We start from the raw sequence: 14,304 nt of genomic DNA on the forward strand, positions 1-14,304 counted from the left end.
GACAAGTCGCCCCACAATACGCTTTGGACCTTGTATTGAACGATAAAATCTGAGAACCTCGAAAGGAACAAATTCCCGCGAACATTTCATTTTTTTATTGTTTGCAGTTCTCATTCCATGATCCAGAAAAAAAAGAAAAAATGGTATTGTAATTGATAGAAGAAGAACTTACTCACATTCATGATTATCATGCACTATTCTAAGTCAGTGTTGTCATTAACACAATGCTAAATTTTGTTTGTATGTTACCCCACTCAACGTCAAGCCGTTATGTACATTTTTATACTTGTATATAAGACCACAGTGGCTTGCTCCCACTTTCAAATATGCAGCCCAACTAGTATATAAACACGAAAAGGATGATCCAAAATTTGGCAGTGCATTGCTTCAACTTTCTTACTAATTACCTCTCAGCAGTCATTTAATTTGATGAATCTAATAAATAAACACAAGTTTCACCATCAGATACTTCTAATCAAATCCAGATTTGGGGGTATCTCTATCAACTCGTTTTTTTTCTATCAATATTCATATTTCCGCATTCCGTCATTTTGCTGACTATTATGTGCCATTTGCATGCGTGGCTATCTCTTAAATTTAAAAAGAACTTTTACTATAAGTAATGAAAACTATTATATACACTGAAAATATTTTTGTTTTTCCATCAAAAGTGATATTTTTGTTTGTATAAAACTATGTACATGTCTTACATCTGTAGTGTTCGGAAAATTTGTGAAAAAGCAGATGTAATCTGCTCTTTAAAACTGTTGAATGTAGTACCAAGAACTGCAGATGTTAGTAACATGTTCAAAATAAAACAGGTGATGACTTCTGTTTTATTGTATACAGAGTTACTGCTGATTGACTCCTACATGTATGTGTTTCAGAATGGTTTGTTCCATTTTTCCTTTTTAGGCAAAAAAATATAATATTATGTTTACTGTACCCCCAACTGACCCTTTTTTTTTTGTCCCTGACCCATGAGCTTATGCCATCACTTGGCGTCGATCGTCGTCGTCATGATGGACAAATTTTTAAAAATCATCTCCTCTGAAACTACTGGACTGACAGGGTTTAAACTTGGCATGATTGTTCCTTAGGGTGTTCTGCACAAAAGGACGGTTGGGATTTTTGATCCATGAAAAAACATGGCAGCTGTTACTAAAAATAGAACATAGGAGTCAGATTGCAGTTTTTTGCAAATAACTCAAAAACCGTTGCCTTTAGCAAATTGTTCAGCATCATGAGATGGATCTATGCCAAAATTTTCAAAACGATTGGTCAACTGATGTAGGAATTACGGCCTATGAAACAGTTTTTTTTGCATTTTTCGCATGTGCAACTTTGAAAATTTTCTTCTCATAATCCATTGCACAGAATTCAATGGAAGTTGGTATATATGTTCCTTAGGCTATCCCACACAAATTGATTGTTGGGATTGTTGATTCATGAAAAAACATGGCCGCCATTACTAAAAATAGAACATAGGGGTCAGATGGCAGTTTTTTGCAAATAATTAAAAAACCGTTGCCTATAGCAAATTTCTGTCTGGATAATATTGTTTAGCATCATGAGATGGACCTATGACAAAATTTTCAAAATGATTGGTCAACTGATGTAGGAGTTACAGCCCCTGAAACAGTTTTTTTTGTATTTTCGCATGTGCAGTTTTGGCATTGGGAGAAGGACCCATGGCGGAATATTCAAAACCATTCATTGACTAATGTAGGAGTTACGACCCCTGGAACAGTTTTGCTGTTGTTTTTTTTTTTTCACATGTACAACTTTGAAAATCTTCTCTAAAACCATTTAAGATAATTGAATGAAAATAAGCATAATAGTTCTTTAGTGTATTGTGCTCAAAATGACTGTTGTGATTTTTAATCCGTGAATAGATATATGGCTGCCTATACTAAAAATGGTACTTAGGAGTCATAAGACAGGTTTTTGAAAAAAATTCAAAAATTGTTGCCTTTATCAAAATTCTGGTTCAGGTCATGAAAATGCTATGGAAAACATTTCCTGCATTTGACAATTTAGTTGATTTTAACTTAGCCTGTCTCAGTTTTTCAAATAAGCAAATGGTTAACAAGGTGAGTGATTCAGGCTCTCTTGAGCCTCTAGTTTTTTTTAAAATATGACCTTCTAACGCAAATTTTTCTGCAGGTGACTGTAAACATATAATTTCTTTTTTGGCTTTACACCAATTAACTATTTTTCCATGTGTAAAGTTAAGTTTTTTTCAACTTCCTCCAAAATATATGATTATTATGAAAATTGCTCCTAAATACACCTCTTCCAAGTGTGAAACTTGTCCTGATGTTGAATTTATATGTTCTTATTTTATTTGTATTGATCTACATGTACATTTATGTATTTAAATCAAATATGAATCATTCTGTTAACTTGAATCTAGACGCTTCTTTCATTTAAACTTTCTTGCATGGTTAAGTGGACAAGCTTGCATTTGCCTTTTTTGTGTGGTTTTAACAATATTTTAACTAAAATCCTAATAGATGAGAAGTATGTGTAAGAAAGACAACTCAAATTTGAAAACTGGACTTTCTTACCGTGTAAAACTGTTCAGTAATAGTAGCCAGATTATTGTACGTGCAAGGATTGTCCAGAGTAGTCAAGGACATTAAAAACCCCCTTAGTAGTAGCCGGATGATATGTAATTTTTAACAGTCAATCTACAAGGTACAAAACAATGTGTATCAAGGATTTCAGGTAGATGGGGTGAATTGGGAAACCAGAAATATATCAAAGAGACAATATATAATGAAAATGGATATGGTAAATATGTTAAAGAGAAAGCAACCCATCAGAATGAAAAATGTCAGCTCAAGGACACCCATGGGTCTTCAATGAATGATGAGGAAAACTACCAAAAAGTGACCAAAAAAAACCATCAAAACAGCAATTTTTGCAATCATTAATATCTTTCCAGTTTTAGGGAGGGTACCATAGGAAAGTGTTACCTCCTGTGTGTCAGTGCCCTGTTTTAGTAATTTTACTTGTTTATTATTCCTGTGATATATGTACATTTTTACTTCATTAGGAGTACGTAAAAATTGGCACAAATCCAATACTATCAATTCATCTGTTTTGTTTCTTGCTTTTAAATGTATCAAAACTTGTCTAGGTATTTTTGTTTGTTTTGTCTTCCAACATATGTGTATTTTGTCTGTTTTGATATTTGGCATATGGAAAGCATGCTGCCTGACAGTTATGGTGGTGCTTGACCTTGAACTTTGATCTTTAAAGTTCAAATTTTTGTATTTTTTGTTTTTGTTTTTTTTTATTAGGCTATATACTGATTACTATATTGCCTTACTTCTATACATATATGACTTGTTTTCTTTGCAGAATTTTTTTTTCCCAGTGGACAAGACGATGGATTTGAAAGGAAAGTACATTGGATCATTCAGTCAGAACTATAGTGTTTCAGTTCATGGCTCTTTGTACATATAATTATTGTAAGCAAGTTTTGTTTTTCTATTGGATAATTAGATGTCAGATGACAAATAAGAACATTTGTACATATTTATAGCTTGAAGGGATGGGTTTGATAATATACATTTTCACATCCCAACTCGATGAGTTGATGTTATATTGGAGTTACCTCTGTCTGTCTGTCTATGTCTGTCTTTCTGTTTGTCCAAATTTTGTCGCAATTATCTCAATATGCAATGCATAAATTTGGTTTGCAGCTTTATATAAATGAGGCATGTTTTGAATACTGACCTTTCAGGGATGTCATTAGAAGCCGGCAGCCGGCAAAAATCTCCGGCTACTTTCGTACCCTACAAAAATAAAATTCATGAAATATTCTTCAAGACCCTCTTTATATAATATACTGACAATATTCATCCACAAATATTAAAGATTGCACTTGAATGACGCATCGGTGTGACTTTAATGCATTGTTCGGTTGCTAAAATAAATAGTCCGCGTTTTTTCCCTGTTTCTAAATATAGACTTTCTTATTTTTACCGAACTAAAAATACTTCGTTTCCGGTCAGCAAAAAGCAACATGTCGGGCGGTAAAAGGTCAAAGCCTGTGACACAGGGTCAATCATCTATCTGTAGTTTTTTTGTCACCAGGGCCAGCTAAGGCCAAAAAGACAGACAGTGACAATGGTAGATATAATTAACAATCATATTATCGATGATATTTAATATCTTATTTTAATTCGATAAAATACTAGCAAGGTCATTGGGTATGACAAGTGTCATTTTTGTCAAAACAAAATTTTCAACAAGATTGGATCGATTGCTTTGTTGTCACTTGTCTTAAGTGGAAAAAAGAAGGGTCTATGCAATGGGGAACTTTTCAATAATAAACAAGTTGTTCAAAATTTTAAAAAAATATCACATTTTTTAGGCTTAACTAACAGAAACTTGTATAAAAATTGTAATCTTATTGTCCTGTACAATGGCCCAGGAGAGCCCTAGAATGCAGGATATTGCACCATTTACCCCAGAGCTTCCGGGGACCTTGAGTGGCCCCCGGACCCCCTGCCATAATGATAACTTCAGTAAAACTTGCATGACAGGTGGCCTTAGTAAGTAAGTAATTTTTATTTTATAGTCATGTTTTATAGTAACAATAAACATAGGCATTGGTGAGCTTCTATAAAGACCTATACATAAAATAAATAGACACAAGACATTCAAATATTAAAACATTAAGCATGCAGACATACATAATTTAGGTAAGACACACAACACAAAATAAGCTATAGTCAATTAGCAAGCTGAAGCAACATTAAGACTAAGCAGCTAAAAAGCACACAGTAGAAGCACTATAAATCTAAAATGGCACATGCATGAATAGAAAAGCATAAAACAGAAAAAGCAAACTCCAAATGATATTCAGCACCTTAGATTTACAGCTAACATGTGAACAAGGTGGAGCTGTCCATGAAGCAATGAGGGTCTTGAACTGGTTCATAGTAGATTGGTTCCCCAGCTCATTTGAGAGACTAATCCAAATCCTAGGATCTGAATACCTAAATGATTTAAGACCATACCTGGTAGTAAGTACTTTTGGTATGTCTACTGTGCAAGCTGTAGTGTACCTGAAGTTATAGGAATTATTTTAACAGTTACAAAAGCTTGCAAAAATACAGGTCTATTCTTATTAATACTTCTAGAAGTTTCTATTGTTTCTATTTCTATTTTCAATGATTGCAGCATTGATTTTTATTACAATTTTCATCAGAAGAATTTTTGTCATTTTAACTAAAACATAAAGCACGTTCTTGAATTTTTTTCTATTTTAGCTGTATTATCTTCTGAGCAGAAATGCCATGTGAGTGGACAGAACTAGAATTTGACATTATAAACAAGTCATAAATTGCAATTTTGCTCAAAACATCTTAATTAATGACCAGTGAGCTTGAGAACATGAAGCTGTCTAGCAGCTTTTCTATACATATTTTTAATTTTACTGTTGAAGTCTTAACATAAAATCTATCGTTATACCAAGCAATTTTACTTCTTTTTCACATTCTATTTAAGGACTACCGAGATCAAACTGTTACTGCATATTGTTGTTTTCTTTTTACCCAGAGCTATGACCTGAAAGTTGTCAGGATTTGCTTCCATCTTATTAATATGAAACCAATTTATAAGTGAATTACTGTCATTTTTTAGTACAGATTTTAATGTAGTGGATTACTGTCAGCTTAAGATACTGTATTGTCATCAGCATTATTATAAGGTTGACTGATTTACATGTACAAAATCAAAAATGTCAGTTAGAAAAAATAAAACATGACAGGGCCAAATATGGAACCCTGAGGCACACTTTTTAGTATAAATTGATAACAGCTCATATTTTGCCCATATAGTTTTTTTTGTTCTTTTTCCACTCTATTTGAAAATTATATGTGGGTAAAGGGGAAAATAGGAGAACATCAGCACTGATAGAAAAAGGTTTATGTTGTTAATCCAATTCTGATGATTCTGATTTCAGTGTGATCCTTCTGAAATTATGTTTTAACAATTTTTTATGAGTTAAGAGTATTCTTAATCATTTTGGAGTTAAAGAGGTACAAAAGGGGGCCATGTCCAAAATTTTGGTCTGTTCTGAATTTTTTATTTGATTCCGAGTGAAAATCACTCTGTGTTTTCAATGAGATTTATATCTCTAATGGTTTTCAAGTCTAATGGATCTAAGGCAGAGGTCTTTAATCAGCACCCTTAAAGAATTTTTTTTTCACCTTTTATTGAATTTTGTATTTTGTGCTTTGTTGTATCCATAATGAACTATAAGTCTCTATGCTGATGTGTGTCAAAACCTAATATTTGTGTCCACACTTACCTGTGGTAAACAAATTGTACATTCTGTGATTGTATCATGCTGCACTCCTTGAAGCTCTTAATTATTTGTCCTTTGGGGGGGGGAAGATATTAAAGAGTGGTTATGATGCATTCATAACCAAGTAGTTGAATATCACTTCTTCTGTCTGCATGTTTTGCTATTAATGTTCTCCACACCTTTTTTGTGAGGTCACAGAGTATTTACATTTTAAAGTACCAGTCAATATAAAATTCAGACACTGCCAATGGTAAACTGATTCATGGTGTAGAAAAATCCACCAAACAAACGGTGCTTTTCATTCTATATATGTTATACTTTCACATAACGATTATCATTTCTGCATTCAGATCTACACTTTCTAGAAAAATCAGGCATTAATCTACCACTGAAATCAACCAAATGAAACCAAATCAAGAACAATAACTCTTGCAAAGTGCCAATTTTAAGTGCAATCTGTATAATTTTTATCCCAAAACCCCAACAACTAAATGAAATATTAAGACTGGTTATGCAATCAGTAATTTGTTTCTGAACAAGAAGTAAAATTTAATTTGGTGGGTTTTTGATATGCATTAATCACCTTCTGTCTGATTTTTAAAAAGACTGATACTTAAGTACAGAGAAACCACTGACAGTCTATCAATTCACTGTAACTTTCATATATATTTTGTAACATTGACCATGAATATGTACTGTTAATTAAGAAATTTTTCTGAAAAATGTGACTGACATAAAATCTCACATTTTTAATATTTATTAAGGCGGGACTTTCCTCAAAATCCAAACCTAATTTAAATGGTTGTCATGAATAACCAAAATATGATCACTTATGCCTTCTTGGCACTCAAATTTAACTCATGTGTGGAACAAGTTCTGCAGGCTCATTAAATCTAGGCAGATTTTTTTTTTATATTTTGGTGATTCACTCTTTACATTTAATTATTCTATTATTATTCAATTTAACACTCTTATAAGTTGTAGGAGGCTACCAAAATGAGTGTTAGCAGAGACCAAGACAGTAGTATAGAGTTACCAAATATTGATGGAGGTCCGGGGTTAATGAGTGCTTTTCTCCAAGAAGCTTGTAATAGATCTGAGTTATCCCATTTGTTTTCTGATCACTATGACATCATTGATCTGACCAATGAAGAAATTGTAGACTTAACAGATGAAGCAAAAGGTAAAGATATAAGATCATGCTACATATTATATGACCATAAATGACCATGATTTTGATTAATTCAAATGGTACATTATTGTTCTTTGCAAATTATGATGACCACCTCACAAATGGGCACACAACTTGTTCATCACTTGTGAAAGCTTAGTGTGTACCAAATATAGTATCAGGTAAAATCCTATTGTTTATTTTTAGATCTTTGTTTATGAAATTTTTTTTTGGCCAATTGCCAGTCTCCTCACTTAATGTTTTCAGTCATTTAACAATGATAGCTGGGTAGTCAAAATGTCGGCAGTGAGCAAAAAAAAGTTTTTCTACCTTAAACGAAAATCGAATATAAGGAATCTTGACTAACAAAAATGTCCAAAGTATCAGACAGGCCACGAATTCCACTGCAGATTTTTAAAGATTATTTGAGTAATTTACATTTAAATTGTAAATCACATGAAGCAAACCAATGAAATGCTCACATTTTTTTATCCTTGTATTGAATTTCACTTTTGAGCATGTTATTTGAATTTAGAAAGTGTGGATGGGGGTGTTGGAAGATAAGAGTTACGGAACAGATTAGTCACATGATAAAACAATTGATAATTTGGATTTCAGTTAGTATCATGATTAATCAACCATTGAGATCTACATTTCTAATCACCCGGGTTATTATTTTAGATAATAACCTTTGATTAATACTGATGTTAACTGCATCCAAAGTAATCCATTGTATAATATTGTACTGTATTTTACCATAAAAATGGTTAACAACATTTGAGTTATGTTGCTGTGAATTTTATAGCATTGATCTGCATTTAAATTTTTTTGAAATGTGAGATTTTCAGATCTAACCTATGGGTGAGATCAAACTCCTGGCATTTGCTACTAATTACAAATTAATTTGATTTATATTGTGAGAAAAAGAATCAAACACTGCATGAAAATCGCAGGTACAGTCCTTGAACTGATCTTTGCAACTATTTGAGGGATTGATGACCGTTGACGGATTGATTGCTGAAGGATCGATGACTGGTGACCGATCTGATCACAGTTTTGTTATGTAAAATGACGTAGGATCCGTTTTGAATAGAAGCAATGTAAAATAAAAGTATAAATTGATGTTTGAATATATTACATTATATAAATATGTGTAAAATTGACAAAGAAAACAACAAAAACCGTCAAATACATTGACCGCTCTGTGGTCACATGATGGGATCACCAGTTAAATGGATCCATTTGACGGATCGATGACCGACCGGAAACTGTTCGGTGATCAATGACTGATCGCAATTTTCGTTGCACGGATCGGTTCAGGTACCGTACCCATGGGTACATATATTTATAGTGTCTGAGATTTCTGTGTCTTGCACTCTCAACAGTGTTTGATTTTTAATGTTTTAGCGACTTCTATAATTTATAGGACATGTATTTATTGATGTATATATAATGTAGGTCATTTATGGTCTGAGTTGTCTCTCTTCACATATCAGACTGAATTGAATTTTTAAGCACCTGATTTAATCAAAGTACATTTTATAAGGCCATAAAAAGGTTCTGTGTTTCCGATAACATCTCCTTCAAAATTAGGGTCTATAGGTAGGGGTTTTTATTTGGAGGGGGAATTTATAGATTTGCAAGACATCGAAACCTACTGGTTTTGATGCCTCTACTATAACAATGCTGAATACTGAACTTGTGTTTTTTTTTTGTTTTTTTTTAAATGAAAGTTGAACCTCGACATCGGAGAGCAAGACGATTCTAGTAAAAAAATGATGACGGAAATGCCAAAAATCTGTATTTTTTTTGGTTTTTGTTTTCTTTTGACACCATAAAAAATTATTTTGGGCAGTCAGAAATTGGGTTGGTTGAGTTACCAGATACATAGAATTTTTTTTAGGCCTAAGGCTATAATTTTGTACCCACAAATAGTTTCTTGAGAGCACACATAAATTCATGGCTTTGTTGTAGTATATAAGGCACTGTATCTCATATTCAAATCAAGTCATCATATTCAGACTCTTGTTTTCAATGCAGTTAAGCACATGTTTCAAATACTTTAAAAAATAAAATGAATGGACGTAATAAATATGTAGAAGAGACCACAACCCTATATCGTGTAATTTCTACATCACAGATTTTGTTGAAATTTTATATGAAAGTAATGGATCATTTGCATGAAGGAAAATGGTGACTGCAAGATGAGAATATCAAATATAAAGGTTTAACATGGTCAAAGTCTCGTTTAAGTAGCGGTATTCTTTTCTGAATTTGCTCACAGTATTTCTAGCTTTTTTTTTTTTTGGAACTGTTGAAAATTTTTTTTAGTACATAAAATTAAGTGATCACTAAAAGTAATATGTTTACAACAGTGTAATGCCAGTCCAGTGTCCATCATTTTTAGAAACAGTTGAACCATAAACGATTTTCCTGTTGCTCACTAGTGAAGATTGAGCAGAATTCAATAAGATATGTACATGTAGTGAAAAAAGTATTGAAATTAATCATTCATGATATTACATGTAGCAGGTGAAGATTTTGGTACCGACTGTGATGATCCAATTTGTAAAAAAGTTCTTTTCATAGAAATATTGAACAGAAAATATCAACTTATCAAAGTAAATAGCTGTTTCTAGTTGACACATAAATGAATACAATAGGTATAATATAGCTGAAGAGAAATTAGGAACCATTTCCCGACAGTGATAATATCCTTTAAATGTGCAAAATCCAATTTCATCGAACAGTGTGAACGGAGATCAAATCAGGCGAAAGATGACATTACCCACTAGGATGGCTTTGTATTGTAAAGTTCACATAATAAAGCTTATAGAAAAGTTATGAATAGCATTTTTGCATACATAAGATGCTTATTGAAAAATAAGATATGTTGAAATAAAATAAAATTCATTTGAACTGATTTAATTTTGAATTATGAAGATTATTACATAGTATAATGTGGACTATGATAGACCTTGATTTTATGATGGTGAAACCTCTTTTGGACTGGATTGTATTTTATGTTTTTTAAAAATGAAATTCCAATAAGAATCATATGTATGAGAAAAGATTTCTTATTTTGTAAGGATTTAACATTTTTAATTTGTAATATGTGACATTCGTGACCTACGTTGAATATGTTTTTGAAGAAGAGAAGCTATTCTTTTTTGGACAAGACAAAGAATTCAAAAGGTAAGAATTTTTTTAAAAGAAGAAAAAACCCTTGGAAATCAATGATAAATTTTAGAAGATAAAGTTCTTGTTTTTGGGAGCATGGACCAGGTGCACCGGTCATATGTTTTTCATGGTGGTCCTTTTATGACAAACATATAATGCAGGACCTCTATTATCCCAACCCCTTATCCCCTGGGTGACTTGTACATTTTCAAACTTTCATAATAACTTGAAAATTGCTTCTTTCAGTATTTCATTAAGAAAAGTTGGTTACATACTCTAATAAAAAAAAAAAAGATATATTAGACAACAATATCATGACTAAATTTTGCAGAATGAGGCATTCAAACCTTACTTTTTGCTTCAGCTGCACAAAAAAAAAGGAACCTTTGACAACATTAGTACATTTTCAAAAATTTAAAATGCAAAGGATTTGTGAATATTAGTTCAAATTCTCTCTAGCACCTTTCCTAATGTTCCATATCAAGTTATAGAGTTTAATTAAGATCAGACTTTGAGCTGCATAAGTAAAGTAATATAAAGTAGTCATTGTCAGGTACAATGTATATATAGTATCGTCTAAGTGTAATTAATTGTCATGTTAATGGATATTTTGTATATGTTTTGTCTTTATATTGAAAGGTTTATAGATTTAGTTTTGTTGTTCTCTCAAAAGGGAGACATGCTACTCAATTTGGAAAATGTTCTGTAAAATAATTATAAGTTGACCTTGAAGTGATATGATTAGTAAAAACCTATCTATTGTTCATAGCCAAAGTTATTTAATTTGGGCCCCACCACTAAAAGTGGCAGTTGTCACTATCAGATCACTGTCCGTCCATTACAAATTGTGTCCAGGCTGTAGCTTTTTTCTTTCAATGTAGGCTTTTGATATTTTGCATGTGGGTAGATCACCTAAAGATGATGTGTTGTGTACCATGGATAGTGGCCTATGACCTTGAATTTTGACCTCAAAGTCCAAGTCCTGTTAGTCAATGACAAACTTGTGTCCGGTCTGTAACTTTTTTGTCTTTTAATGAGGGCTTTTTATATTTTGCATGTCGGTAGATCACTTAAGATGATGTGTTGTGTGCCATGAATATTGGCCTATGACCTTGAAATTTGACCTCAAGGTCAAATTCTAGTCTTTTGTTGACAAACTCTTGTCTAGGCTGTAACTTTTTTGTCTTTTGATATTTGGCATGTGGATTGATCATCTGAATCAAATTCATATACACATGTATATGACTTAATAGCCACTGTGGGACCCACAGAGGTAGATTTCTATGATTTCTAGTTCTTTATTAAGTAACAGATGAATTAATAACAGATGAGGTGGGAGATATGGGCACCCCTCCTTTGAAGTTGTTGAGGAAAACAAAAATCATGTTCATATTTAACAAATATGTTGATAAAAATTTATAGGTTTGAAAGTTTTGAGTGTTGGACTTTTATTAGTCCTGGAAATGAGCTTTCTGTTATTTGTCTGTCTGTTAGTAATTGTAAACTTTACAGGGCATTTTACATGCTTATGAATATTTCATTTTTATAACTACTTAAAAATTGCTTTCAATCAAATTGTTGTCCCTTTCATACCCAGCCACATAAAGTGGCCAAATGTTATATGAAATCCTCCAAAAAGTTGGGTTTCAGTTCATCTGTTTGTCCCCTGATGGTTTCTGATGATAATGGATTAATTATTTTTAAAAACTTTGCACACTTATTTATTAATATACAATACAGGTTATGTTCAATTTTCATCAAAATCTAAAATGTGGTTTTAAAGTTAAGCCATTTTGAACATTTTGCCACCCCCCTTTTTTACCATTACATGGCTTGATATCACTGAATGGTCTATTAGTGGTTTTGCACAACTTATATATCCACAATACCACAGTATTGTAGTATAATGTACCATTTGAAAGGATTCTGTAGCTACCGAAAGAATGCTTTCCATTGTTTTTACCTTTGTAGCTCACCCAGCCTTAAAGGTCATGTGAACTTTTGTCATCACTTGGCATCCATCATCATCTATCATCTGTTATTGACTTCCCTTGAAAAATCTGCGCTGAAACCATCCAATAGATTATAAACAGACTTGGTCATCAGCATCCTTAGGGTATCAACTTTATAGAACTTTATTGAATATTTAGATCTAGTGTAAAACATTGCTGCCTTTGCGATTTTTTAAACCACAGATGTTGTCATGAATTTCTTCATATATTGCAAAAACTACAAGAGATATTGGAAATAAATGTGTCTCTTTTCTTCAGCTTGAAGCACTGTGCAAAAGTTTACATTGGGTCAAAGTTGTGGAATGACTCCTTGTTAGAGTTATTGGCATGGAAAGGCAAAAAATAAAGTTTTTGGAGTTTTTAGCTCAACTGGCCTAAATGGAATATTTTTCTTATAAGACTAATAGCAACATTTAAAGTAAGTCGTGGCCTATTTAATGGCATGGGCAGATTACAGTAGAAAAAACATTTTTGACCATAAAGGAATATAGGCTGTCTATTGTTGATCATTTTAGTTAACGCTAGGGTTTGAAAGGTTACTCTCTATGTTTGGCTTTCTATTTCATCTTTCTACGAACTGTTCCTGATCAACAAAAAATAAAAATGAAATCCAAACATTCTTGAGATATTTTTACATCGTACTTTGACAAGAAACTGTAAGTAGTCCCTGATATGTGTGTGTGTTATTCCGTGAAATGATGTTGTTTCATGCTTGTCATAGTTAACATATTGTTTGAAAAGGAAATGTCCTTTTTGTTGAGATTTTCCTTTGATGGGCTTGTGAAGTAGAAATGAAAGGTGTTAGATGTCATTTTTCTTGTCTCAATGATTTTAATCCAGAAAACCAATGTAGTCAATATAAGGTGGAAATCAATGTACATTATTCAAAGGAGTACTGTAGACTTAAATAGAACACTTCCAAGGCTGTGATAATCCTTGTACTGTAACTTCATAGGAATTGTTTTTGTTTTTCATGACAATCTTGGAAATGTTCTGTTGTTGAAATATGGATATACATGTACTGGTAGTTGACAGAAGTATAAACAACTTGCATACCTTTAGTCACTACTCAGAATAAGGTGTTCATTTTGTAAGATGGTGTGAGAAATACCTAATTGGAGTATTTCAGGAACTTAGGAAAAGACTTTCTTTTTTCACAAGAATTTATATTAGCTTAAAAAAACACTAGAAATGTTCAGAAATAAAAGATTTTTCTTCAGTGAAGGAACTTTTGGAAAGTGTCAACATGGAAGATTATACATGTACAATGAAAGATATCTGAGTATAATCGTACATATATGTTTTAAAGTTCAGTGAGTTGCATGTAGACTTTATAGAACACTTCAGTTGTATTGTAATGTCTTGTATTCCAACATTGGAGGGTTTTGATTTATAATTTAGTGTATTCAATATATTGGTTTTTTGCAAAAATTTGAAGAAAAAACTTCAATTTGAATTATTATTTAGTTCCTTTACAATCCGTGATACAATACAAGAGTTATACAATGCCTTTAAAGAGGATTTTTGGTAGAGTTTTATGACATTTTGCTTTTTTGGAAGCATGGTACATGTATAAATATTTTTTGCAGTATTCTATGATACTTGAAGAATTC

The 14,304-nt window shown here is 32.2% G+C and overlaps 1 long non-coding RNA gene across 1 annotated transcript; it reads left to right on the forward strand.

Annotated features, from left to right (window-relative positions):
* The first annotated feature begins 87 nt into the window (after nucleotides 1-87).
* LOC148601336 (uncharacterized) lies at nucleotides 88-7,504 on the forward strand. The gene is made up of 3 exons (XR_015917195.1): nucleotides 88-143; nucleotides 3,370-3,479; nucleotides 7,307-7,504. It is a non-coding gene; the product is annotated as an uncharacterized LOC148601336 (long non-coding RNA).
* Nucleotides 7,505-14,304: the final 6,800 nt, after the last annotated feature.

Source organism: Perna viridis, chromosome 12, assembly GCF_037379345.1.
Source record: "Perna viridis isolate PV_CMFRI_1.1 ecotype Kerala chromosome 12, ASM3737934v1, whole genome shotgun sequence".
Classification (NCBI taxonomy): Eukaryota; Metazoa; Mollusca; class Bivalvia; order Mytilida; family Mytilidae; genus Perna; species Perna viridis.